We start from the raw sequence: 23,298 nt of genomic DNA, 5'->3' as shown, positions 1-23,298 counted from the left end.
CTACTTATATAAAGCACTGGCGATTATAGTGGCTGATCTTTAAATAGCCCTCTCTTTGCAGCCTCCTTCGCTTATGGCCATACTCTCCTGGCTATGCCCGATCTCAACTGATCTCCAAATCTAAGCAGGTTTGGGCCAGGTTAGTACTTTTGGATTTTTTCAGTAATTATCTAATAGGCCTGGTTAGTACTTTTGGAAATTTTCACTAATTGTCCAATAATCTTGCAAAAAAAAAAAAAAAAAAGTCAATGCCCGATCTCAGAATGTAAGCAGGTTTGGGCCAGGTTAGTACTTTTGGATTTTTTCAGTAATTATCTAATAGGCCTGGTTAGTACTTTTTGGGAATACCAGGTGCTGTAAGCTTTTGGGTTTCCTTCCCTACTTATATAATGCACTGGCGATTATAGTGGCTGATCTTTAAATAGCCCTCTCTTTGCAGCCTCCTTCGCTTACGGCCATACCAACCTGGCTATGCCCGATCTCGTCTGATCTCGGAAGCTAAGCAGGTATGGGCCTGGTTAGTACTTGGATGGGAGACCGCCTGGGAATACCAGGTGCTGTAAGTTTTGGGTTTCCTTCCCTACTTATATAAAGCACTGGCGATTATAGTGGCTGATCTTTAAATAGCCCTCTCTTTGCAGCCTCCTTCGCTTATGGCCATACCATCCTGGCTATGCCTGATCTCAACTGATCTCCAAATCTAAGAAGGTTTGGGCCAGGTTAGTACTTTTGGATTTTTTCAGTAATTATCTAATAGGCCTGGTTAGTACTTTTGGAAATATTCACTAATTGTCCAATAATCTTGCAAAAAAAAAAAAAAAAAGAGTCAATGCCCGATCTCAGAATGTAAGCAGGTTTGGGCCAGGTTAGTACTTTTGGATTTTTTCAGTAATTATCTAATAGGCCTGGATAGTACTTTTGGGAATACCAGGTGCTGTAAGCTTTTGGGTTTCCTTCCCTACTTATATAATGCATTGGCGATTATAGTGGCTGATCTTTAAATAGCCCTCTCTTTGCAGCCTCCTTCGCTTACGGCCATACCAACCTGGCTTTGCCTGATCTCAACTGATCTCCAAATCTAAGCAGGTTTGGGCCAGGTTAGTACTTTTGGATTTTTTCAGTAATTATCTAATAGGCCTGGTTAGTACTTTTGGAAATTTTCACTAATTGTCCAATAATCTTGCAAAAAAAAAAAAAAAAGAGTCAATGCCCGATCTCAGAATGTAAGCAGGTTTGGGCCAGGTTAGTACTTTTGGATTTTTTCAGTAATTATCTAATAGGCCTGGTTAGTAATTTTGGGAATACCAGGTGCTGTAAGCTTTTGGGTTTCCTTCCCTACTTATATAAAGCACTGGCGATTATAGTGGCTGATCTTTAAATAGCCCTCTCTTTGCAGCCTCCTTCGCTTATGGCCATACCCTCCTGGCTATGCCTGATCTCAACTGATCTCCAAATCTAAGCAGGTTTGGGCCAGGTTAGAACTTTTGGATTTTTTCAGTAATTATCTAATAGGCCTGGTTAGTACTTTTGGAAATTTTCACTAATTGTCCAATAATCTTGCAAAAAAAAAGAAAAAAGAGTCAATGCCCGATCTCAGAATGTAAGAAGATTTGGGCCAGGTTAGTACTTTTGGATTTTTTCAGTAATTATCTAATAGGCCTGGTTAGTACTTTTGGAAATTTTCACTAATTGTCCAATAATCTTGCAAAAAAAAAAAAAAAAGAGTCAATGCCCGATCTCAGAATGTAAGCAGGTTTGGGCCAGGTTAGTACTTTTGGATTTTTTCAGTAATTATCTAATAGGCCTGGTTAGTACTTTTGGGAATACCAGGTGCTGTAAGCTTTTGGGTTTCCTTCCCTACTTATATAATGCACTGGCGATTATAGTGGCTGATCTTTAAATAGCCCTCTCTTTGCAGCCTCCTTCGCTTACGGCCATACCAACCTGGCTATGCCCGATCTCGTCTGATCTCGGAAGCTAAGCAGGTATGGGCCTGGTTAGTACTTGGATGGGAGACCGCCTGGGAATACCAGGTGCTGTAAGTTTTGGGTTTCCTTCCCTACTTATATAAAGCACTGGCGATTATAGTGGCTGATCTTTAAATAGCCCTCTCTTTGCAGCCTCCTTCGCTTATGGCCATACCATCCTGGCTATGCCTGATCTCAACTGATCTCCAAATCTAAGAAGGTTTGGGCCAGGTTAGTACTTTTGGATTTTTTCAGTAATTATCTAATAGGCCTGGTTAGTACTTTTGGAAATATTCACTAATTGTCCAATAATCTTGCAAAAAAAAAAAAAAAAAAGAGTCAATGCCCGATCTCAGAATGTAAGCAGGTTTGGGCCAGGTTAGTACTTTTGGATTTTTTCAGTAATTATCTAATAGGCCTGGTTAGTACTTTTGGAAATTTTCACTTATTGTCCAATAATCTTGCAAAAAAAAAAAAGAATCAATGCCTGATCTCAGAATGTAAGCAGGTTTGGGCCAGGTTAGTACTTTTGGATTTTTTCAGTAATTATCTAATAGGCCTGGTTAGTATTTTTGGAAATTTTCACTAATTGTCCAATAATCTTGCAAAAAAAAAAAAAAAAAGAGTCAATGCCCGATCTCAGAATGTAAGCAGGTTTGGGCCAGGTTAGTACTTTTGGATTTTTTCAGTAATTATCTGATAGGCCTGGTTAGTACTTTTGGGAATACCAGGTGCTGTAAGCTTTTGGGTTTCCTTCCCTACTTATATAAAGCACTGGCGATTATAGTGGCTGATCTTTAAATTAGCCCTCTCTTTGCAGCCTCCTTCGCTTATGGCCATACCATCCTGGCTATGCCTGATCTCAACTGATCTCCAAATCTAAGCAGGTTTGGGCCAGGTTAGTACTTTTGGATTTTTTCAGTAATTATCTAATAGGCCTGGTTAGTACTTTTGGAAATTTTCACTAATTGTCCAATAATCTTGCAAAAAAAAAAAAAAAAAAAGAGTCAATGCCCGATCTCAGAATGTAAGCAGGTTTGGGCCAGGTTAGTACTTTTGGATTTTTTCAGTAATTATCTAATAGGCCTGGTTAGTACTTTTGGAAATTTTCACTAATTGTCCAATAATCTTGCAAAAAAAAAAAAAAAGAGTCAATGCCCGATCTCAGAATGTAAGCAGGTTTGGGCCAGGTTAGTACTTTTCGACTTTTTCAGTAATTATCTAATAGGCCTGGTTAGTAATTTTGGAAATTTTCACTAATTGTCCAATAATCTTGCAAAAAAAAAAAAAAAAAAAAAGAGTCAATGCCCGATCTCAGAATGTAAGCAGGTTTGTGCCAGGTTAGTACTTTTGGATTTTTTCAGTAATTATCTAATAGGCCTGGTTAGTACTTTTGGGAATACCAGGTGCTGTAAGCTTTTGGGTTTCCTTCCCTACTTATATAAAGCACTGGCGATTATAGTGGCTGATCTTTAAATAGCCCTCTCTTTGCAGCCTCCTTCGCTTATGGCCATACCCTCCTGGCTATGCCTGATCTCAACTGATCTCCAAATCTAAGCAGGTTTGGGCCAGGTTAGTACTTTTGGATTTTTTCAGTAATTATCTAATAGGCCTGGTTAGTACTTTTGGAAATTTTCACTAATTGTCCAATAATCTTGCAAAAAAAAAAAAAAAAAAAAGAGTCAATGCCCGATCTCAGAATGTAAGCAGGTTTGGGCCAGGTTAGTACTTTTGGATTTTTTCAGTAATTATCTAATAGGCCTGGATAGTACTTTTGGGAATACCAGGTGCTGTAAGCTTTTGGGTTTGCTTCCCTACTTATATAATGCACTGGTGATTATAGTGGCTGATCTTTAAATAGCCCTCTCTTTGCAGCCTCCTTCGCTTACGGCCATACCAGCCTGGCTATGCCCGATCTCGTCTGATCTCGGAAGCTAAGCAGGTTTGGGCCTGGTTAGTACTTGGATGGGAGACCGCCTGGGAATACCAGGTGCTGTAAGCTTTTGGGTTTCCTTCCCTACTTATATAAAGCACTGGCGATTATAGTGGCTGATCTTTAAATAGCCCTCTCTTTGCAGCCTCCTTCGCTTATGGCCATACCATCCTGGCTATGCCCGTTCTCAACTGATCTCCGAATCTAAGCAGGTTTGGGCCAGGTTAGTACTTTTGGATTTTTTCAGTAATTATCTAATAGGCCTGGTTAGTACTTTTGGAAATTTTCACTAATTGTCCAATAATCTTGCAAAAAAAAAAAAGAGTCAATGCCCGATTTCAGAATGTAAGCAGGTTTGGGCCAGGTTAGTACTTTTGGATTTTTTCAGTAATTATCTAATAGGCCTGGTTAGTACTTTTGGAAATTTTCACTAATTGTCCAAAAATCTTGCAAAAAAAAAAAAAAAAAAGAGTCAATGCCCGATCTCAGAATGTAAGAAGGTTTGGGCCAGGTTAGTACTTTTGGATTTTTTCAGTAATTATCTAATAGGCCTGGTTAGTACTTTTGGAAATTTCCATAATTGTCCAATAATCTTGCAAAAAAAAAAAAAAAAAAAGAGTCAATGCCCGATCTCAGAATGTAAGCAGGTTTGGGCCAGGTTAGTACTTTTGGATTTTTTCAGTAATTATCTAATAGGCCTGGTTAGTACTTTTGGGAATACCAGGTGCTGTAGGCTTTTGGGTTTCCTTCCCTACTTATATAATGCACTGGCGATTATAGTGGCTGATCTTTAAATAGCCCTCTCTTTGCAGCCTCCTTCGCTTACGGCCATACCAACCTGGCTATGCCCGATCTCGTCTGATCTCGGAAGCTAAGCAGGTTTGGGCCTGGTTAGTACTTGGTTGGGAGACCGCCTGGGAATACCAGGTGCTGTAAGCTTTTGGGTTTCCTTCCCTACTTATATAAAGCACTGGCGATTATAGTGGCTGATCTTTAAATAGCCCTCTCTTTGCAGCCTCCTTCGCTTATGGCCATACTCTCCTGGCTATGCCCGATCTCAACTGATCTCCAAATCTAAGCAGGTTTGGGCCAGGTTAGTACTTTTGGATTTTTTCAGTAATTATCTAATAGGCCTGGTTAGTACTTTTGGAAATTTTCACTAATTGTCCAATAATCTTGCAAAAAAAAAAAAAAAAAAGTCAATGCCCGATCTCAGAATGTAAGCAGGTTTGGGCCAGGTTAGTACTTTTGGATTTTTTCAGTAATTATCTAATAGGCCTGGTTAGTACTTTTTGGGAATACCAGGTGCTGTAAGCTTTTGGGTTTCCTTCCCTACTTATATAATGCACTGGCGATTATAGTGGCTGATCTTTAAATAGCCCTCTCTTTGCAGCCTCCTTCGCTTACGGCCATACCAACCTGGCTATGCCCGATCTCGTCTGATCTCGGAAGCTAAGCAGGTATGGGCCTGGTTAGTACTTGGATGGGAGACCGCCTGGGAATACCAGGTGCTGTAAGTTTTGGGTTTCCTTCCCTACTTATATAAAGCACTGGCGATTATAGTGGCTGATCTTTAAATAGCCCTCTCTTTGCAGCCTCCTTCGCTTATGGCCATACCATCCTGGCTATGCCTGATCTCAACTGATCTCCAAATCTAAGAAGGTTTGGGCCAGGTTAGTACTTTTGGATTTTTTCAGTAATTATCTAATAGGCCTGGTTAGTACTTTTGGAAATATTCACTAATTGTCCAATAATCTTGCAAAAAAAAAAAAAAAAAGAGTCAATGCCCGATCTCAGAATGTAAGCAGGTTTGGGCCAGGTTAGTACTTTTGGATTTTTTCAGTAATTATCTAATAGGCCTGGATAGTACTTTTGGGAATACCAGGTGCTGTAAGCTTTTGGGTTTCCTTCCCTACTTATATAATGCATTGGCGATTATAGTGGCTGATCTTTAAATAGCCCTCTCTTTGCAGCCTCCTTCGCTTACGGCCATACCAACCTGGCTTTGCCTGATCTCAACTGATCTCCAAATCTAAGCAGGTTTGGGCCAGGTTAGTACTTTTGGATTTTTTCAGTAATTATCTAATAGGCCTGGTTAGTACTTTTGGAAATTTTCACTAATTGTCCAATAATCTTGCAAAAAAAAAAAAAAAAGAGTCAATGCCCGATCTCAGAATGTAAGCAGGTTTGGGCCAGGTTAGTACTTTTGGATTTTTTCAGTAATTATCTAATAGGCCTGGTTAGTACTTTTGGGAATACCAGGTGCTGTAAGCTTTTGGGTTTCCTTCCCTACTTATATAATGCACTGGCGATTATAGTGGCTGATCTTTAAATAGCCCTCTCTTTGCAGCCTCCTTCGCTTACGGCCATACCAACCTGGCTATGCCCGATCTCGTCTGATCTCGGAAGCTAAGCAGGTATGGGCCTGGTTAGTACTTGGATGGGAGACCGCCTGGGAATACCAGGTGCTGTAAGTTTTGGGTTTCCTTCCCTACTTATATAAAGCACTGGCGATTATAGTGGCTGATCTTTAAATAGCCCTCTCTTTGCAGCCTCCTTCGCTTATGGCCATACCATCCTGGCTATGCCTGATCTCAACTGATCTCCAAATCTAAGAAGGTTTGGGCCAGGTTAGTACTTTTGGATTTTTTCAGTAATTATCTAATAGGCCTGGTTAGTACTTTTGGAAATATTCACTAATTGTCCAATAATCTTGCAAAAAAAAAAAAAAAAAAGAGTCAATGCCCGATCTCAGAATGTAAGCAGGTTTGGGCCAGGTTAGTACTTTTGGATTTTTTCAGTAATTATCTAATAGGCCTGGTTAGTACTTTTGGAAATTTTCACTTATTGTCCAATAATCTTGCAAAAAAAAAAAAGAATCAATGCCTGATCTCAGAATGTAAGCAGGTTTGGGCCAGGTTAGTACTTTTGGATTTTTTCAGTAATTATCTAATAGGCCTGGTTAGTATTTTTGGAAATTTTCACTAATTGTCCAATAATCTTGCAAAAAAAAAAAAAAAAAGAGTCAATGCCCGATCTCAGAATGTAAGCAGGTTTGGGCCAGGTTAGTACTTTTGGATTTTTTCAGTAATTATCTGATAGGCCTGGTTAGTACTTTTGGGAATACCAGGTGCTGTAAGCTTTTGGGTTTCCTTCCCTACTTATATAAAGCACTGGCGATTATAGTGGCTGATCTTTAAATAGCCCTCTCTTTGCAGCCTCCTTCGCTTATGGCCATACCATCCTGGCTATGCCTGATCTCAACTGATCTCCAAATCTAAGCAGGTTTGGGCCAGGTTAGTACTTTTGGATTTTTTCAGTAATTATCTAATAGGCCTGGTTAGTACTTTTGGAAATTTTCACTAATTGTCCAATAATCTTGCAAAAAAAAAAAAAAAAAAAGAGTCAATGCCCGATCTCAGAATGTAAGCAGGTTTGGGCCAGGTTAGTACTTTTGGATTTTTTCAGTAATTATCTAATAGGCCTGGTTAGTACTTTTGGAAATTTTCACTAATTGTCCAATAATCTTGCAAAAAAAAAAAAAAAGAGTCAATGCCCGATCTCAGAATGTAAGCAGGTTTGGGCCAGGTTAGTACTTTTCGACTTTTTCAGTAATTATCTAATAGGCCTGGTTAGTAATTTTGGAAATTTTCACTAATTGTCCAATAATCTTGCAAAAAAAAAAAAAAAAAAAAAGAGTCAATGCCCGATCTCAGAATGTAAGCAGGTTTGTGCCAGGTTAGTACTTTTGGATTTTTTCAGTAATTATCTAATAGGCCTGGTTAGTACTTTTGGGAATACCAGGTGCTGTAAGCTTTTGGGTTTCCTTCCCTACTTATATAAAGCACTGGCGATTATAGTGGCTGATCTTTAAATAGCCCTCTCTTTGCAGCCTCCTTCGCTTATGGCCATACCCTCCTGGCTATGCCTGATCTCAACTGATCTCCAAATCTAAGCAGGTTTGGGCCAGGTTAGTACTTTTGGATTTTTTCAGTAATTATCTAATAGGCCTGGTTAGTACTTTTGGAAATTTTCACTAATTGTCCAATAATCTTGCAAAAAAAAAAAAAAAAAAAAGAGTCAATGCCCGATCTCAGAATGTAAGAAGGTTTGGGCCAGGTTAGTACTTTTGGATTTTTTCAGTAATTATCTAATAGGCCTGGTTTGTACTTTTGGAAATTTTCACTAATTGTCCAATAATCTTGCAAAAAAAAAAAAAAAAGAGTCAATGCCCGATCTCAGAATGTAAGCAGGTTTGGGCCAGGTTAGTACTTTTGGATTTTTTCAGTAATTATCTAATAGGCCTGGTTAGTACTTTTGGGAATACCAGGTGCTGTAAGCTTTTGGGTTTCCTTCCCTAGTTATATAATGCACTGGCGATTATAGTGGCTGATCTTTAAATAGCCCTCTCTTTGCAGCCTCCTTCGCTTACGGCCATACCAACCTGGCTATGCCCGATCTCGTCTGATCTCGGAAGCTAAGCAGGTTTGGGCCTGGTTAGTACTTGGTTGGGAGATCGCCTGGGAATACCAGGTGCTGTAAGCTTTTGGGTTTCCTTCCCTACTTATATAAAGCACTGGCGATTATAGTGGCTGATCTTTAAATAGCCCTCTCTTTGCAGCCTCCTTCGCTTATGGCCATACACTCCTGGCTATGCCCGATCTCAACTGATCTCCAAATCTAAGCAGGTTTGGGCCAGGTTAGTACTTTTGGATTTTTTCAGTAATTATCTAATAGGCCTGGTTAGTACTTTTGGAAATTTTCACTAATTGTCCAATAATCTTGCAAAAAAAAAAAAAAAAAAGTCAATGCCCGATCTCAGAATGTAAGCAGGTTTGGGCCAGGTTAGTACTTTTGGATTTTTTCAGTAATTATCTAATAGGCCTGGATAGTACTTTTGGGAATACCAGGTGCTGTAAGCTTTTGGGTTTCCTTCCCTACTTATATAATGCATTGGCGATTATAGTGGCTGATCTTTAAATAGCCCTCTCTTTGCAGCCTCCTTCGCTTACGGCCATACCAACCTGGCTTTGCCTGATCTCAACTGATCTCCAAATCTAAGCAGGTTTGGGCCAGGTTAGTACTTTTGGATTTTTTCAGTAATTATCTAATAGGCCTGGTTAGTACTTTTGGAAATTTTCACTAATTGTCCAATAATCTTGCAAAAAAAAAAAAAAAAGAGTCAATGCCCGATCTCAGAATGTAAGCAGGTTTGGGCCAGGTTAGTACTTTTGGATTTTTTCAGTAATTATCTAATAGGCCTGGTTAGTACTTTTGGGAATACCAGGTGCTGTAAGCTTTTGGGTTTCCTTCCCTACTTATATAATGCACTGGCGATTATAGTGGCTGATCTTTAAATAGCCCTCTCTTTGCAGCCTCCTTCGCTTACGGCCATACCAACCTGGCTATGCCCGATCTCGTCTGATCTCGGAAGCTAAGCAGGTATGGGCCTGGTTAGTACTTGGATGGGAGACCGCCTGGGAATACCAGGTGCTGTAAGTTTTGGGTTTCCTTCCCTACTTATATAAAGCACTGGCGATTATAGTGGCTGATCTTTAAATAGCCCTCTCTTTGCAGCCTCCTTCGCTTATGGCCATACCATCCTGGCTATGCCTGATCTCAACTGATCTCCAAATCTAAGAAGGTTTGGGCCAGGTTAGTACTTTTGGATTTTTTCAGTAATTATCTAATAGGCCTGGTTAGTACTTTTGGAAATATTCACTAATTGTCCAATAATCTTGCAAAAAAAAAAAAAAAAAAGAGTCAATGCCCGATCTCAGAATGTAAGCAGGTTTGGGCCAGGTTAGTACTTTTGGATTTTTTCAGTAATTATCTAATAGGCCTGGTTAGTACTTTTGGAAATTTTCACTTATTGTCCAATAATCTTGCAAAAAAAAAAAAGAATCAATGCCTGATCTCAGAATGTAAGCAGGTTTGGGCCAGGTTAGTACTTTTGGATTTTTTCAGTAATTATCTAATAGGCCTGGTTAGTATTTTTGGAAATTTTCACTAATTGTCCAATAATCTTGCAAAAAAAAAAAAAAAAAGAGTCAATGCCCGATCTCAGAATGTAAGCAGGTTTGGGCCAGGTTAGTACTTTTGGATTTTTTCAGTAATTATCTGATAGGCCTGGTTAGTACTTTTGGGAATACCAGGTGCTGTAAGCTTTTGGGTTTCCTTCCCTACTTATATAAAGCACTGGCGATTATAGTGGCTGATCTTTAAATAGCCCTCTCTTTGCAGCCTCCTTCGCTTATGGCCATACCATCCTGGCTATGCCTGATCTCAACTGATCTCCAAATCTAAGCAGGTTTGGGCCAGGTTAGTACTTTTGGATTTTTTCAGTAATTATCTAATAGGCCTGGTTAGTACTTTTGGAAATTTTCACTAATTGTCCAATAATCTTGCAAAAAAAAAAAAAAAAAAAGAGTCAATGCCCGATCTCAGAATGTAAGCAGGTTTGGGCCAGGTTAGTACTTTTGGATTTTTTCAGTAATTATCTAATAGGCCTGGTTAGTACTTTTGGAAATTTTCACTAATTGTCCAATAATCTTGCAAAAAAAAAAAAAAAGAGTCAATGCCCGATCTCAGAATGTAAGCAGGTTTGGGCCAGGTTAGTACTTTTCGACTTTTTCAGTAATTATCTAATAGGCCTGGTTAGTAATTTTGGAAATTTTCACTAATTGTCCAATAATCTTGCAAAAAAAAAAAAAAAAAAAAAGAGTCAATGCCCGATCTCAGAATGTAAGCAGGTTTGTGCCAGGTTAGTACTTTTGGATTTTTTCAGTAATTATCTAATAGGCCTGGTTAGTACTTTTGGGAATACCAGGTGCTGTAAGCTTTTGGGTTTCCTTCCCTACTTATATAAAGCACTGGCGATTATAGTGGCTGATCTTTAAATAGCCCTCTCTTTGCAGCCTCCTTCGCTTATGGCCATACCCTCCTGGCTATGCCTGATCTCAACTGATCTCCAAATCTAAGCAGGTTTGGGCCAGGTTAGTACTTTTGGATTTTTTCAGTAATTATCTAATAGGCCTGGTTAGTACTTTTGGAAATTTTCACTAATTGTCCAATAATCTTGCAAAAAAAAAAAAAAAAAAAAGAGTCAATGCCCGATCTCAGAATGTAAGAAGGTTTGGGCCAGGTTAGTACTTTTGGATTTTTTCAGTAATTATCTAATAGGCCTGGTTTGTACTTTTGGAAATTTTCACTAATTGTCCAATAATCTTGCAAAAAAAAAAAAAAAAGAGTCAATGCCCGATCTCAGAATGTAAGCAGGTTTGGGCCAGGTTAGTACTTTTGGATTTTTTCAGTAATTATCTAATAGGCCTGGTTAGTACTTTTGGGAATACCAGGTGCTGTAAGCTTTTGGGTTTCCTTCCCTAGTTATATAATGCACTGGCGATTATAGTGGCTGATCTTTAAATAGCCCTCTCTTTGCAGCCTCCTTCGCTTACGGCCATACCAACCTGGCTATGCCCGATCTCGTCTGATCTCGGAAGCTAAGCAGGTTTGGGCCTGGTTAGTACTTGGTTGGGAGATCGCCTGGGAATACCAGGTGCTGTAAGCTTTTGGGTTTCCTTCCCTACTTATATAAAGCACTGGCGATTATAGTGGCTGATCTTTAAATAGCCCTCTCTTTGCAGCCTCCTTCGCTTATGGCCATACACTCCTGGCTATGCCCGATCTCAACTGATCTCCAAATCTAAGCAGGTTTGGGCCAGGTTAGTACTTTTGGATTTTTTCAGTAATTATCTAATAGGCCTGGTTAGTACTTTTGGAAATTTTCACTAATTGTCCAATAATCTTGCAAAAAAAAAAAAAAAAAAGTCAATGCCCGATCTCAGAATGTAAGCAGGTTTGGGCCAGGTTAGTACTTTTGGATTTTTTCAGTAATTATCTAATAGGCCTGGTTAGTACTTTTGGGAATACCAGGTGCTGTAAGCTTTTGGGTTTCCTTCCCTACTTATATAATGCACTGGCGATTATAGTGGCTGATCTTTAAATAGCCCTCTCTTTGCAGCCTCCTTCGCTTACGGCCATACCAACCTGGCTATGCCCGATCTCGTCTGATCTCGGAAGCTAAGCAGGTTTGGGCCTGGTTAGTACTTGGTTGGGAGATCGCCTGGGAATACCAGGTGCTGTAAGCTTTTGGGTTTCCTTCCCTACTTATATAAAGCACTGGCGATTATAGTGGCTGATCTTTAAATAGCCCTCTCTTTGCAGCCTCCTTCGCTTATGGCCATACACTCCTGGCTATGCCCGATCTCAACTGATCTCCAAATCTAAGCAGGTTTGGGCCAGGTTAGTACTTTTGGATTTTTTCAGTAATTATCTAATAGGCCTGGTTAGTACTTTTGGAAATTTTCACTAATTGTCCAATAATCTTGCAAAAAAAAAAAAAAAAAAGTCAATGCCCGATCTCAGAATGTAAGCAGGTTTGGGCCAGGTTAGTACTTTTGGATTTTTTCAGTAATTATCTAATAGGCCTGGTTAGTACTTTTGGGAATACCAGGTGCTGTAAGCTTTTGGGTTTCCTTCCCTACTTATATAATGCACTGGCGATTATAGTGGCTGATCTTTAAATAGCCCTCTCTTTGCAGCCTCCTTCGCTTATGGCCATACCATCCTGGCTATGCCCGATCTCAACTGATCTCCAAATCTAAGTAGGTTTGGGCCAGGTTAGTACTTTTGGATTTTTTCAGTAATTATCTAATAGGCCTGGTTAGTACTTTAGGAAATTTTCACTAATTGTCCAATAATCTTGCAAAAAAATAAATAAATAAAAAAAGTCAATGCCCGATCTCAGAATGTAAGCAGGTTTGGGCCAGGTTAGTACTTTTGGATTTTTTCAGTAATTATCTAATAGGCCTGGTTAGTAATTTTGGAAATTTTCACTTATTGTCCAATAATCTTGCAAAAAAAAAAAAAGAATCAATGCCTGATCTCAGAATGTAAGCAGGTTTGGGCCAGGTTAGTACTTTTGGATTTTTTCAGTAATTATCTAATAGGCCTGGTTAGTATTTTTGGAAATTTTCATTAATTGTCCAATAATCTTGCAAAAAAACAAAAAAAAGAGTCAATGCCCGATCTCAGAATGTAAGCAGGTTTGGGCCAGGTTAGTACTTTTGGATTTTTTCAGTAATTATCTGATAGGCCTGGTTAGTACTTTTGGGAATACCAGGTGCTGTAAGCTTTTGGGTTTCCTTCCCTACTTATATAATGCACTGGCGATTATAGTGGGTGATCTTTTAATAGCCCTCTCTTTGCAGCCTCCTTCGCTTATGGCCATACCATCCTGGCTATGCCTGATCTCAACTGATCTCCAAATCTAAGCAGGTTTGGGCCAGGTTAGTACTTTTGGATTTTTTCAGTAATTATCTAATAGGCCTGGTTAGTACTTTTGGAAATTTTCACTAATTGTCCAATAATCTTGCAAAAAAAAAAAAAAAAAAAAGAGTCAATGCCCGATCTCAGAATGTAAGCAGGTTTGGGCCAGGTTAGTACTTTTGGATTTTTTCAGTAATTATCTAATAGGCCTGTTTAGTACTTTTGGAAATTTTCACTAATTGTCCAATAATCTTGCAAAAAAAAAAAAAAAAGAGTCAATGCCCGATCTCAGAATGTAAGCAGGTTTGGGCCAGGTTAGTACTTTTGGATTTTTTCAGTAATTATCTAATAGGCCTCGTTAGTACTTTTGGAAATTTTCACTAATTGTCCAATAATCTTGCAAAAAAAAAAAAAAAAAGAGTCAATGCCCGATCTCAGAATGTAAGCAGGTTTGGGCCAGGTTAGTACTTTTGGATTTTTTCAGTAATTATCTAATAGGCCTGGTTAGTACTTTTGGGAATACCAGGTGCTGTAAGCTTTTGGGTTTCCTTCCCTACTTATATAATGCACTGGCGATTATAGTGGCTGATCTTTAAATAGCCCTCTCTTTGCAGCCTCCTTCGCTTGCGGCCATTCCAACCTGGCTATGCCCGATCTCGTCTGATCTCGGAAGCTAAGCAGGTTTGGGCCTGGTTAGTACTTGGATGGGAGACCGCCTGGGAATACCAGGTGCTGTAAGCTTTTGGGTTTCCTTCCCTACTCATATAAAGCACTGGCGATTATAGTGGCTGATCTTTAAATAGCCCTCTCTTTGCAGCCTCCTTCGCTTATGGCCATACCATCCTGGCTATGCCTGATCTCAACTGATCTCCAAATCTAAGCAGGTTTGGGCCAGGTTAGTACTTTTGGATTTTTTCAGTAATTATCTAATAGGCCTCGTTAGTACTTTTGGAAATTTTCACTAATTGTCCAATAATCTTGCAAAAAAAAAAAAAAAAGAGTCAATGCCCGATCTCAGAATGTAAGCAGGTTTGGGCCAGGTTAGTACTTTTGGATTTTTTCAGTAATTATCTAATAGGCCTGGTTAGTACTTTTGGGAATACCAGGTGCTGTAAGCTTTTGGGTTTCCTTCCCTACTTATATAATGCACTGGCGATTATAGTGGCTGATCTTTAAATAGCCCTCTCTTTGCAGCCTCCTTCGCTTGCGGCCATTCCAACCTGGCTATGCCCGATCTCGTCTGATCTCGGAAGCTAAGCAGGTTTGGGCCTGGTTAGTACTTGGATGGGAGACCGCCTGGGAATACCAGGTGCTGTAAGCTTTTGGGTTTCCTTCCCTACTTATATAAAGCACTGGCGATTATAGTGGCTGATCTTTAAATAGCCCTCTCTTTGCAGCCTCCTTCGCTTATGGCCATACCATCCTGGCTATGCCTGATCTCAACTGATCTCCAAATCTAAGCAGGTTAGTACTTTTGGATTTTTTCAGTAATTGTCTAATAGGCCTGGTTAGTACTTTTGGAAATTTTCACTTATTGTCCAATAATCTTGCAAAAAAAAAAAAAAGAATCAATGCCTGATCTCAGAATGTAAGCAGGTTTGGGCCAGGTTAGTACTTTTGGATTTTTTCAGTAATTATCTAATAGGCCTGGTTAGTACTTTTGGAAATTTTCACTAATTGTCCAAGAATCTTGCAAAAAAAAAAAGAGTCAATGCCCGACCTCAGAATGTTAGCAGGTTTGGGCCAGGTTAGTACTTTTGGATTTTTTCAGTAATTATCTAATAGGCCTGGTTAGTACTTTTGGAAATTTTCACTAATTGTCCAATAATCTTGCAAAAAAAAAAAAAAAAAGAGTCAATGCCCGATCTCAGAATGTAAGCAGGTTTGGGCCAGGTTAGTACTTTTGGATTTTTTCAGTAATTATCTAATAGGCCTGGTTAGTACTTTTGGAAATTTTCACTAATTGTCCAATAATCTTGCAAAAAAAAAAGAAAAAAGAGTCAATGCCCGATCTCAGAATGTAAGCAGGTTTGGGCCAGATTAGTACTTTTGGATTTTTTCAGTAATTATCTAATAGGCCTGGTTAGTACTTTTTGGAATACCAGGTGCTGTAAGCTTTTGGGTTTCCTTCCCTACTTATATAATGCACTGGCGATTATAGTGGGTGATCTTTTAATAGCCCTCTCTTTGCAGCCTCCTTCGCTTATGGCCATACCATCCTGGCTATGCCTGATCTCAACTGATCTCCAAATCTAAGCAGGTTTGGGCCAGGTTAGTACTTTTGGATTTTTTCAGTAATTATCTAATAGGCCTGGTTAGTACTTTTGGAAATTTTCACTAATTGTCCAATAATCTTGCAAAAAAAAAAAAAAAGAGTCAATGCCCGATCTCAGAATGTAAGCAGGTTTGGGCCAGGTTAGTACTTTTGGATTTTTTCAGTAATTATCTAATAGGCCTGGTTAGTACTTTTGGGAATACCAGGTGCTGTAAGCTTTTGGGTTTCCTTCCCTACTTATATAAAGCACTGGCGATTATAGTGGCTGATCTTTAAATAGCCCTCTCTTTGCAGCCTCCTTCGCTTATGGCCATACCATCCTGGCTATGCCTGATCTCAACTGATCTCCAAATCTAAGCAGGTTTGGGCCAGGTTAGTACTTTTGGATTTTTTCAGTAATTATCTCTTAGGCCTGGTTAGTACTTTTGGAAATTTTCACTAATTGTCCAATAATCTTGCAAAAAAAAAAAAAAAAAAGAGTCAATGCCCGATCTCTGAATGTAAGCAGGTTTGGGCCAGGTTAGTACTTTTGGATTTTTTCAGTAATTATCTAATAGGCCTGGATAGTACTTTTGGGAATACCAGGTGCTGTAAGCTTTTGGGTTTCCTTCCCTACTTATGTAATGCACTGGCGAATATAGTGGCTGATCTTTAAATAGCCCTCTCTTTGCAGCCTCCTTCGCTTACGCTATACCAACCTGGCTATGCCCGATCTCGTCTGATCTCGGAAGCTAAGCAGGTTTGGGCCTGGTTAGTACTTGGATGGGAGACCGCCTGGGAATACCAGGTGCTGTAAGCTTTTGGGTTTCCTTCCCTACTTATATAAAGCACTGGCGATTATAGTGGCTGATCTTTAAATAGCCCTCTCTTTGCAGCCTCCTTCGCTTATGGCCATACCATCCTGGCTATGCCCGATCTCAACTGATCTCCAAATCTAAGCAGGTTTGGGCCAGGTTAGTACTTTAGGATTTTTTCAGTAATTATCTAATAGACCTGGTTAGTACTTTTGGAAATTTTCACTAATTGTCCAATAATCTTGCAAAAAAAAAAAAAAAAGAGTCAATGCCCGATCTCAGAATGTAAGCAGGTTTGGGCCAGGTTAGTACTTTTGGATTTTTTCAGTAATTATCTAATAGGCCTGGTTAGTACTTTTGGGAATACCAGGTGCTGTAAGCTTTTGGGTTTCCTTCCCTACTTATATAATGCACTGGCGATTATAGTGGCTGATCTTTAAATAGCCCTCTCTTTGCAGCCTCCTTCGCTTACTGCCATACCAACCTGGCTATGCCCGATCTCGTCTGATCTCGGAAGCTAAGCAGGTTTGGGCCTGGTTAGTACTTGGATGGGAGACCGCCTGGGAATACCAGGTGCTGTAAGCTTTTGGGTTTCCTTCCCTACTTATATAATGCACTGGCGATTATAGTGGCTGATCTTTAAATAGCCCTCTCTTTGCAGCCTCCTTCGCTTATGGCCATACCATCCTGGCTATGCCTGATCTCCAAATCTAAGCAGGTTTGGGCCAGGTTAGTACTTTTGGATTTTTTCAGTAATTATCTAATAGGCCTCGTTAGTACTTTTGGAAATTTTCACTAATTGTCCAATAATCTTGCAAAAAAAAAAAAAAAAAGAGTCAATGCCCGATCTCAGAATGTAAACAGGTTTGGGACAGGTTAGTACTTTTGAATTTTTTCAGTAATTATCTGATAGGCCTGGTTAGTACTTTTGGGAATTCCAGGTGCTGTAAGCTTTTGGGTTTCCTTCCCTACTTATATAAAGCACTGGCGATTATAGTGGCTGATCTTTAAATAGCCATCTCTTTGCAGCCTCCTTCGCTTATGGCCATACCATCCTGGCTATGCCTGATCTCAACTGATCTCCAAATCTAAGCAGGTTTGGGCCAGGTTAGTACTTTTGGATTTTTTCAGTAATTATCTAATAGGCCTGGTTAGTACTTTTGGAAATTTTCACTAATTGTCCAATAATCTTGCAAAAAAAAAAAAAAAGAGTCAATGCCCGATCTCAGAATGTAAGCAGGTTTGGGCCAGGTTAGTACTTTTTGATTTTTTCAGTAATTATCTGATAGGCCTGGTTAGTACTTTTGGGAATACCAGGTGCTGTAAGCTTTTGGGTTTCCTTCCCTACTTATATAAAGCACTGGCGATTATAGTGGCTGATCTTTAAATAGCCCTCTCTTTGCAGCCTCCTTCGCTTATGGCCATACCATCCTGGCTATGCCTGATCTCAACTGATCTCCAAATCTAAGCAGGTTTGGGCCAGGTTAGTACTTTTGGATTTTTTCAGTAATTATCTAATAGGCCTGGTTAGTACTTTTGGGAATACCAGGTGCTGTAAGCTTTTGGGTTTCCTTCCCTACTTATATAATGCACTGGGGATTATAGTGGCTGATCTTTAAATAGCCCTCTCTTTGCAGCCTCCTTCGCTTACGGCCATTCCAACCTGGCTATGCCCGATCTCGTCTGATCTCAGAAGCTAAGCAGGTTTGGGCCTGGTTAGTACTTGGATGGGAGACCGCCTGGAAATACCAGGTGCTGTAAGCTTTTGGGTTTCCTTCCCTACTTATATAAAGCACTGGCGATTATAGTGGCTGATCTTTAAATAGCCCTCTCTTTGCAGCCTCCTTCGCTTATGGCCATACCATCCTGGCTATGCCCGAACTCAACTGATCTCCAAATCTAAGCAGGTTTGGGCCAGGTTAGTACTTTTGGATTTTTTCAGTAATTATCTAATAGGCCTGGTTAGTACTTTTGGAAATTTTCACTAATTGTCCAATAATCTTGCAAAAAAAAAAAAAAAAGAGTCAATGCCCGATCTCAGAATGTAAGCAGGTTTGGGCCAGGTTAGTACTTTTGGATTTTTTCAGTAATTATCTAATAGGCCTCGTTAGTACTTTTGGAAATTTTCACTAATTGTCCAATAATCTTGCAAAAAAAAAAAAAAAAAGAGTCAATGCCCGATCTCAGAATGTAAGCAGGTTTGGGCCAGGTTAGTACTTTTGGATTTTTTCAGTAATTATCTAATAGGCCTGGTTAGTACTTTTGGGAATACCAGGTGCTGTAAGCTTTTGGGTTTCCTTCCCTACTTATATAATGCACTGGCGATTATAGTGGCTGACCTTTAAATAGCCCTCTCTTTGCAGCCTCCTTCGCTTGCGGCCATTCCAACCTGGCTATGCCCGATCTCGTCTGATCTCGGAAGCTAAGCAGGTTTGGGCCTGGTTAGTACTTGGATGGGAGACCCCCTGGGAATACCAGGTGCTGTAAGCTTTTGGGTTTCCTTCCCTACTTATATAAAGCACTGGCGATTATAGTGGCTGATCTTTAAATAGCCCTCTCTTTGCAGCCTCCTTCGCTTATGGCCATACCATCCTGGCTATGCCTGATCTCAACTGATCTCCAAATCTAAGCAGGTTAGTACTTTTGGATTTTTTCAGTAATTATCTAATAGGCCTGGTTAGTACTTTTGGAAATTTTCACTTATTGTCCAATAATCTTGCAAAAAAAAAAAAAAAAAAAATCAATGCCTGATCTCAGAATGTAAGCAGGTTTGGGCCAGGTTAGTACTTTTGGATTTTTTCAGTAATTATCTAATAGGCCTGGTTAGTACTTTTGGAAATTTTCACTAATTGTCCAATAATCTTGCAAAAAAAAAAAGAGTCAATGCCCGACCTCAGAATGTTAGCAGGTTTGGGCCAGGTTAGTACTTTTGGATTTTTTCAGTAATTATCTAATAGGCCTGGTTAGTACTTTTGGAAATTTTCACTAATTGTCCAATAATCTTGCAAAAAAAAAAAAAAAAAAGAGTCAATGCCCGATCTCAGAATGTAAGCAGGTTTGGGCCAGGTTAGTACTTTTGGATTTTTTCAGTAATTATCTAATAGGCCTGGTTAGTACTTTTGGAAATTTTCACTAATTGTCCAATAATCGTGCAAAAAAAAAAAAAAAAAGAGTCAATGCCCGATCTCAGAATGTAAGCAGGTTTGGGCCAGATTAGTACTTTTGGATTTTTTCAGTAATTATCTAATAGGCCTGGTTAGTACTTTTGGGAATACCAGGTGCTGTAAGCTTTTGGGTTTCCTTCCCTACTTATATAAAGCACTGGCGATTATAGTGGCTGATCTTTTAATAGCCCTCTCTTTGCAGCCTCCTTCGCTTATGGCCATACCATCCTGGCTATGCCTGATCTCAACTGATCTCCAAATCTAAGCAGGTTTGGGCCAGGTTAGTACTTTTGGATTTTTTCAGTAATTATCTCTTAGGCCTGGTTAGTACTTTTGGAAATTTTCACTAATTGTCCAATAATCTTGCAAAAAAAAAAAAAAAAGAGTCAATGCCCGATCTCTGAATGTAAGCAGGTTTGGGCCAGGTTAGTACTTTTGGATTTTTTCAGTAATTATCTAATAGGCCTGGATAGTACTTTTGGGAATACCAGGTGCTGTAAGCTTTTGGGTTTCCTTCCCTACTTATGTAATGCACTGGCGATTATAGTGGCTGATCTTTAAATAGCCCTCTCTTTGCAGCCTCCTTCGCTTACGCTATACCAACCTGGCTATGCCCGATCTCAACTGATCTCCAAATCTAAGCAGGTTTGGGCCAGGTTAGTACTTTAGGATTTTTTCAGTAATTATCTAATAGACCTGGTTAGTACTTTTGGAAATTTTCACTAATTGTCCAATAATCTTGCAAAAAAAAAAAAAAAAGAGTCAATGCCCGATCTCAGAATGTAAGCAGGTTTGGGCCAGGTTAGTACTTTTGGATTTTTTCAGTAATTATCTAATAGGCCTGGTTAGTACTTTTGGGAATACCAGGTGCTGTAAGCTTTTGGGTTTCCTTCCCTACTTATATAATGCACTGGCGATTATAGTGGCTGATCTTTAAATAGCCCTCTCTTTGCAGCCTCCTTCGCTTACTGCCATACCAACCTGGCTATGCCCGATCTCGTCTGATCTCGGAAGCTAAGCAGGTTTGGGCCTGGTTAGTACTTGGATGGGAGACCGCCTGGGAATACCAGGTGCTGTAAGCTTTTGGGTTTCCTTCCCTACTTATATAATGCACTGGCGATTATAGTGGCTGATCTTTAAATAGCCCTCTCTTTGCAGCCTCCTTCGCTTATGGCCATACCATCCTGGCTATGCCTGATCTCCAAATCTAAGCAGGTTTGGGCCAGGTTAGTACTTTTGGATTTTTTCAGTAATTATCTAATAGGCCTCGTTAGTACTTTTGGAAATTTTCACTAATTGTCCAATAATCTTGCAAAAAAAAAAAAAAAAAGAGTCAATGCCCGATCTCAGAATGTAAGCAGGTTTGGGACAGGTTAGTACTTTTGAATTTTTTCAGTAATTATCTGATAGGCCTGGTTAGTACTTTTGGGAATTCCAGGTGCTGTAAGCTTTTGGGTTTCCTTCCCTACTTATATAAAGCACTGGCGATTATAGTGGCTGATCTTTAAATAGCCATCTCTTTGCAGCCTCCTTCGCTTATGGCCATACCATCCTGGCTATGCCTGATCTCAACTGATCTCCAAATCTAAGCAGGTTTGGGCCAGGTTAGTACTTTTGGATTTTTTCAGTAATTATCTAATAGGCCTGGTTAGTACTTTTGGAAATTTTCACTAATTGTCCAATAATCTTGCAAAAAAAAAAAAAAAGAGTCAATGCCCGATCTCAGAATGTAAGCAGGTTTGGGCCAGGTTAGTACTTTTGGATTTTTTCAGTAATTATCTGATAGGCCTGGTTAGTACTTTTGGGAATACCAGGTGCTGTAAGCTTTTGGGTTTCCTTCCCTACTTATATAAAGCACTGGCGATTATAGTGGCTGATCTTTAAATAGCCCTCTCTTTGCAGCCTCCTTCGCTTATGGCCATACCATCCTGGCTATGCCTGATCTCAACTGATCTCCAAATCTAAGCAGGTTTGGGCCAGGTTAGTACTTTTGGATTTTTTCAGTAATTATCTAATAGGCCTGGTTAGTACTTTTGGGAATACCAGGTGCTGTAAGCTTTTGGGTTTCCTTCCCTACTTATATAATGCACTGGGGATTATAGTGGCTGATCTTTAAATAGCCCTCTCTTTGCAGCCTCCTTCGCTTACGGCCATTCCAACCTGGCTATGCCCGATCTCGTCTGATCTCAGAAGCTAAGCAGGTTTGGGCCTGGTTAGTACTTGGATGGGAGACCGCCTGGAAATACCAGGTGCTGTAAGCTTTTGGGTTTCCTTCCCTACTTATATAAAGCACTGGCGATTATAGTGGCTGATCTTTAAATAGCCCTCTCTTTGCAGCCTCCTTCGCTTATGGCCATACCATCCTGGCTATGCCCGAACTCAACTGATCTCCAAATCTAAGCAGGTTTGGGCCAGGTTAGTACTTTTGGATTTTTTCAGTAATTATCTAATAGGCCTGGTTAGTACTTTTGGAAATTTTCACTAATTGTCCAATAATCTTGCAAAAAAAAAAAAAAAAGAGTCAATGCCCGATCTCAGAATGTAAGCAGGTTTGGGCCAGGTTAGTACTTTTGGATTTTTTCAGTAATTATCTAATAGGCCTCGTTAGTACTTTTGGAAATTTTCACTAATTGTCCAATAATCTTGCAAAAAAAAAAAAAAAAGAGTCAATGCCCGATCTCAGAATGTAAGCAGGTTTGGGCCAGGTTAGTACTTTTGGATTTTTTCAGTAATTATCTAATAGGCCTGGTTAGTACTTTTGGGAATACCAGGTGCTGTAAGCTTTTGGGTTTCCTTCCCTACTTATATAATGCACTGGCGATTATAGTGGCTGACCTTTAAATAGCCCTCTCTTTGCAGCCTCCTTCGCTTGCGGCCATTCCAACCTGGCTATGCCCGATCTCGTCTGATCTCGGAAGCTAAGCAGGTTTGGGCCTGGTTAGTACTTGGATGGGAGACCCCCTGGGAATACCAGGTGCTGTAAGCTTTTGGGTTTCCTTCCCTACTTATATAAAGCACTGGCGATTATAGTGGCTGATCTTTAAATAGCCCTCTCTTTGCAGCCTCCTTCGCTTATGGCCATACCATCCTGGCTATGCCTGATCTCAACTGATCTCCAAATCTAAGCAGGTTAGTACTTTTGGATTTTTTCAGTAATTATCTAATAGGCCTGGTTAGTACTTTTGGAAATTTTCACTTATTGTCCAATAATCTTGCAAAAAAAAAAATCAATGCCTGATCTCAGAATGTAAGCAGGTTTGGGCCAGGTTAGTACTTTTGGATTTTTTCAGTAATTATCTAATAGGCCTGGTTAGTACTTTTGGAAATTTTCACTAATTGTCCAATAATCTTGCAAAAAAAAAAAGAGTCAATGCCCGACCTCAGAATGTTAGCAGGTTTGGGCCAGGTTAGTACTTTTGGATTTTTTCAGTAATTATCTAATAGGCCTGGTTAGTACTTTTGGAAATTTTCACTAATTGTCCAATAATCTTGCAAAAAAAAAAAAAAAAAGAGTCAATGCCCGATCTCAGAATGTAAGCAGGTTTGGGCCAGGTTAGTACTTTTGGATTTTTTCAGTAATTATCTAATAGGCCTGGTTAGTACTTTTGGAAATTTTCACTAATTGTCCAATAATCGTGCAAAAAAAAAAAAAAAAAGAGTCAATGCCCGATCTCAGAATGTAAGCAGGTTTGGGCCAGATTAGTACTTTTGGATTTTTTCAGTAATTATCTAATAGGCCTGGTTAGTACTTTTGGGAATACCAGGTGCTGTAAGCTTTTGGGTTTCCTTCCCTACTTATATAAAGCACTGGCGATTATAGTGGCTGATCTTTTAA

At 39.5% G+C, this 23,298-nt stretch overlaps 19 non-coding genes across 19 annotated transcripts; all 19 read left to right on the top strand.

Moving 5' to 3' along the window:
* The first annotated feature begins 447 nt into the window (after nucleotides 1-447).
* On the top strand, nucleotides 448-566 carry LOC132149858 (5S ribosomal RNA). Its single transcript, XR_009435119.1, has one exon. It is a non-coding gene; the product is annotated as a 5S ribosomal RNA (ribosomal RNA).
* Nucleotides 567-1,926: 1,360 nt separating this feature from the next.
* LOC132149857 (5S ribosomal RNA) lies at nucleotides 1,927-2,045 on the top strand. The gene has a single exon (XR_009435118.1). It is a non-coding gene; the product is annotated as a 5S ribosomal RNA (ribosomal RNA).
* Nucleotides 2,046-3,850: 1,805 nt separating this feature from the next.
* LOC132150968 (5S ribosomal RNA) lies at nucleotides 3,851-3,969 on the top strand. The gene has a single exon (XR_009436138.1). It is a non-coding gene; the product is annotated as a 5S ribosomal RNA (ribosomal RNA).
* A 751-nt stretch (nucleotides 3,970-4,720) lies between these two features.
* On the top strand, nucleotides 4,721-4,839 carry LOC132150996 (5S ribosomal RNA). The gene has a single exon (XR_009436164.1). It is a non-coding gene; the product is annotated as a 5S ribosomal RNA (ribosomal RNA).
* A 462-nt stretch (nucleotides 4,840-5,301) lies between these two features.
* On the top strand, nucleotides 5,302-5,420 carry LOC132149856 (5S ribosomal RNA). The gene has a single exon (XR_009435117.1). It is a non-coding gene; the product is annotated as a 5S ribosomal RNA (ribosomal RNA).
* Nucleotides 5,421-6,258: 838 nt separating this feature from the next.
* LOC132149854 (5S ribosomal RNA) lies at nucleotides 6,259-6,377 on the top strand. The gene has a single exon (XR_009435115.1). It is a non-coding gene; the product is annotated as a 5S ribosomal RNA (ribosomal RNA).
* Nucleotides 6,378-8,326: 1,949 nt separating this feature from the next.
* Nucleotides 8,327-8,445, top strand: LOC132149998 (5S ribosomal RNA). Its single transcript, XR_009435250.1, has one exon. It is a non-coding gene; the product is annotated as a 5S ribosomal RNA (ribosomal RNA).
* Nucleotides 8,446-9,283: 838 nt separating this feature from the next.
* LOC132149853 (5S ribosomal RNA) lies at nucleotides 9,284-9,402 on the top strand. Its single transcript, XR_009435114.1, has one exon. It is a non-coding gene; the product is annotated as a 5S ribosomal RNA (ribosomal RNA).
* Nucleotides 9,403-11,351: 1,949 nt separating this feature from the next.
* On the top strand, nucleotides 11,352-11,470 carry LOC132149997 (5S ribosomal RNA). Its single transcript, XR_009435249.1, has one exon. It is a non-coding gene; the product is annotated as a 5S ribosomal RNA (ribosomal RNA).
* Nucleotides 11,471-11,931: 461 nt separating this feature from the next.
* LOC132149996 (5S ribosomal RNA) lies at nucleotides 11,932-12,050 on the top strand. Its single transcript, XR_009435248.1, has one exon. It is a non-coding gene; the product is annotated as a 5S ribosomal RNA (ribosomal RNA).
* Nucleotides 12,051-13,852: 1,802 nt separating this feature from the next.
* On the top strand, nucleotides 13,853-13,971 carry LOC132149954 (5S ribosomal RNA). Its single transcript, XR_009435207.1, has one exon. It is a non-coding gene; the product is annotated as a 5S ribosomal RNA (ribosomal RNA).
* A 461-nt stretch (nucleotides 13,972-14,432) lies between these two features.
* Nucleotides 14,433-14,551, top strand: LOC132149952 (5S ribosomal RNA). Its single transcript, XR_009435206.1, has one exon. It is a non-coding gene; the product is annotated as a 5S ribosomal RNA (ribosomal RNA).
* Nucleotides 14,552-16,186: 1,635 nt separating this feature from the next.
* LOC132150541 (5S ribosomal RNA) lies at nucleotides 16,187-16,304 on the top strand. The gene has a single exon (XR_009435770.1). It is a non-coding gene; the product is annotated as a 5S ribosomal RNA (ribosomal RNA).
* A 461-nt stretch (nucleotides 16,305-16,765) lies between these two features.
* Nucleotides 16,766-16,884, top strand: LOC132151182 (5S ribosomal RNA). Its single transcript, XR_009436339.1, has one exon. It is a non-coding gene; the product is annotated as a 5S ribosomal RNA (ribosomal RNA).
* A 1,060-nt stretch (nucleotides 16,885-17,944) lies between these two features.
* LOC132150533 (5S ribosomal RNA) lies at nucleotides 17,945-18,063 on the top strand. The gene has a single exon (XR_009435762.1). It is a non-coding gene; the product is annotated as a 5S ribosomal RNA (ribosomal RNA).
* A 607-nt stretch (nucleotides 18,064-18,670) lies between these two features.
* On the top strand, nucleotides 18,671-18,789 carry LOC132149959 (5S ribosomal RNA). The gene has a single exon (XR_009435212.1). It is a non-coding gene; the product is annotated as a 5S ribosomal RNA (ribosomal RNA).
* Nucleotides 18,790-20,426: 1,637 nt separating this feature from the next.
* On the top strand, nucleotides 20,427-20,545 carry LOC132151181 (5S ribosomal RNA). Its single transcript, XR_009436338.1, has one exon. It is a non-coding gene; the product is annotated as a 5S ribosomal RNA (ribosomal RNA).
* A 1,060-nt stretch (nucleotides 20,546-21,605) lies between these two features.
* LOC132150532 (5S ribosomal RNA) lies at nucleotides 21,606-21,724 on the top strand. The gene has a single exon (XR_009435761.1). It is a non-coding gene; the product is annotated as a 5S ribosomal RNA (ribosomal RNA).
* A 606-nt stretch (nucleotides 21,725-22,330) lies between these two features.
* LOC132149958 (5S ribosomal RNA) lies at nucleotides 22,331-22,449 on the top strand. Its single transcript, XR_009435211.1, has one exon. It is a non-coding gene; the product is annotated as a 5S ribosomal RNA (ribosomal RNA).
* Nucleotides 22,450-23,298: the final 849 nt, after the last annotated feature.

The sequence above is a fragment of the Carassius carassius genome, chromosome 9, assembly GCF_963082965.1.
Source record: "Carassius carassius chromosome 9, fCarCar2.1, whole genome shotgun sequence".
In the NCBI taxonomy this organism is placed as follows: domain Eukaryota; kingdom Metazoa; phylum Chordata; class Actinopteri; order Cypriniformes; family Cyprinidae; genus Carassius; species Carassius carassius.
This window is presented reverse-complemented; position numbering and strand designations above follow the sequence as displayed.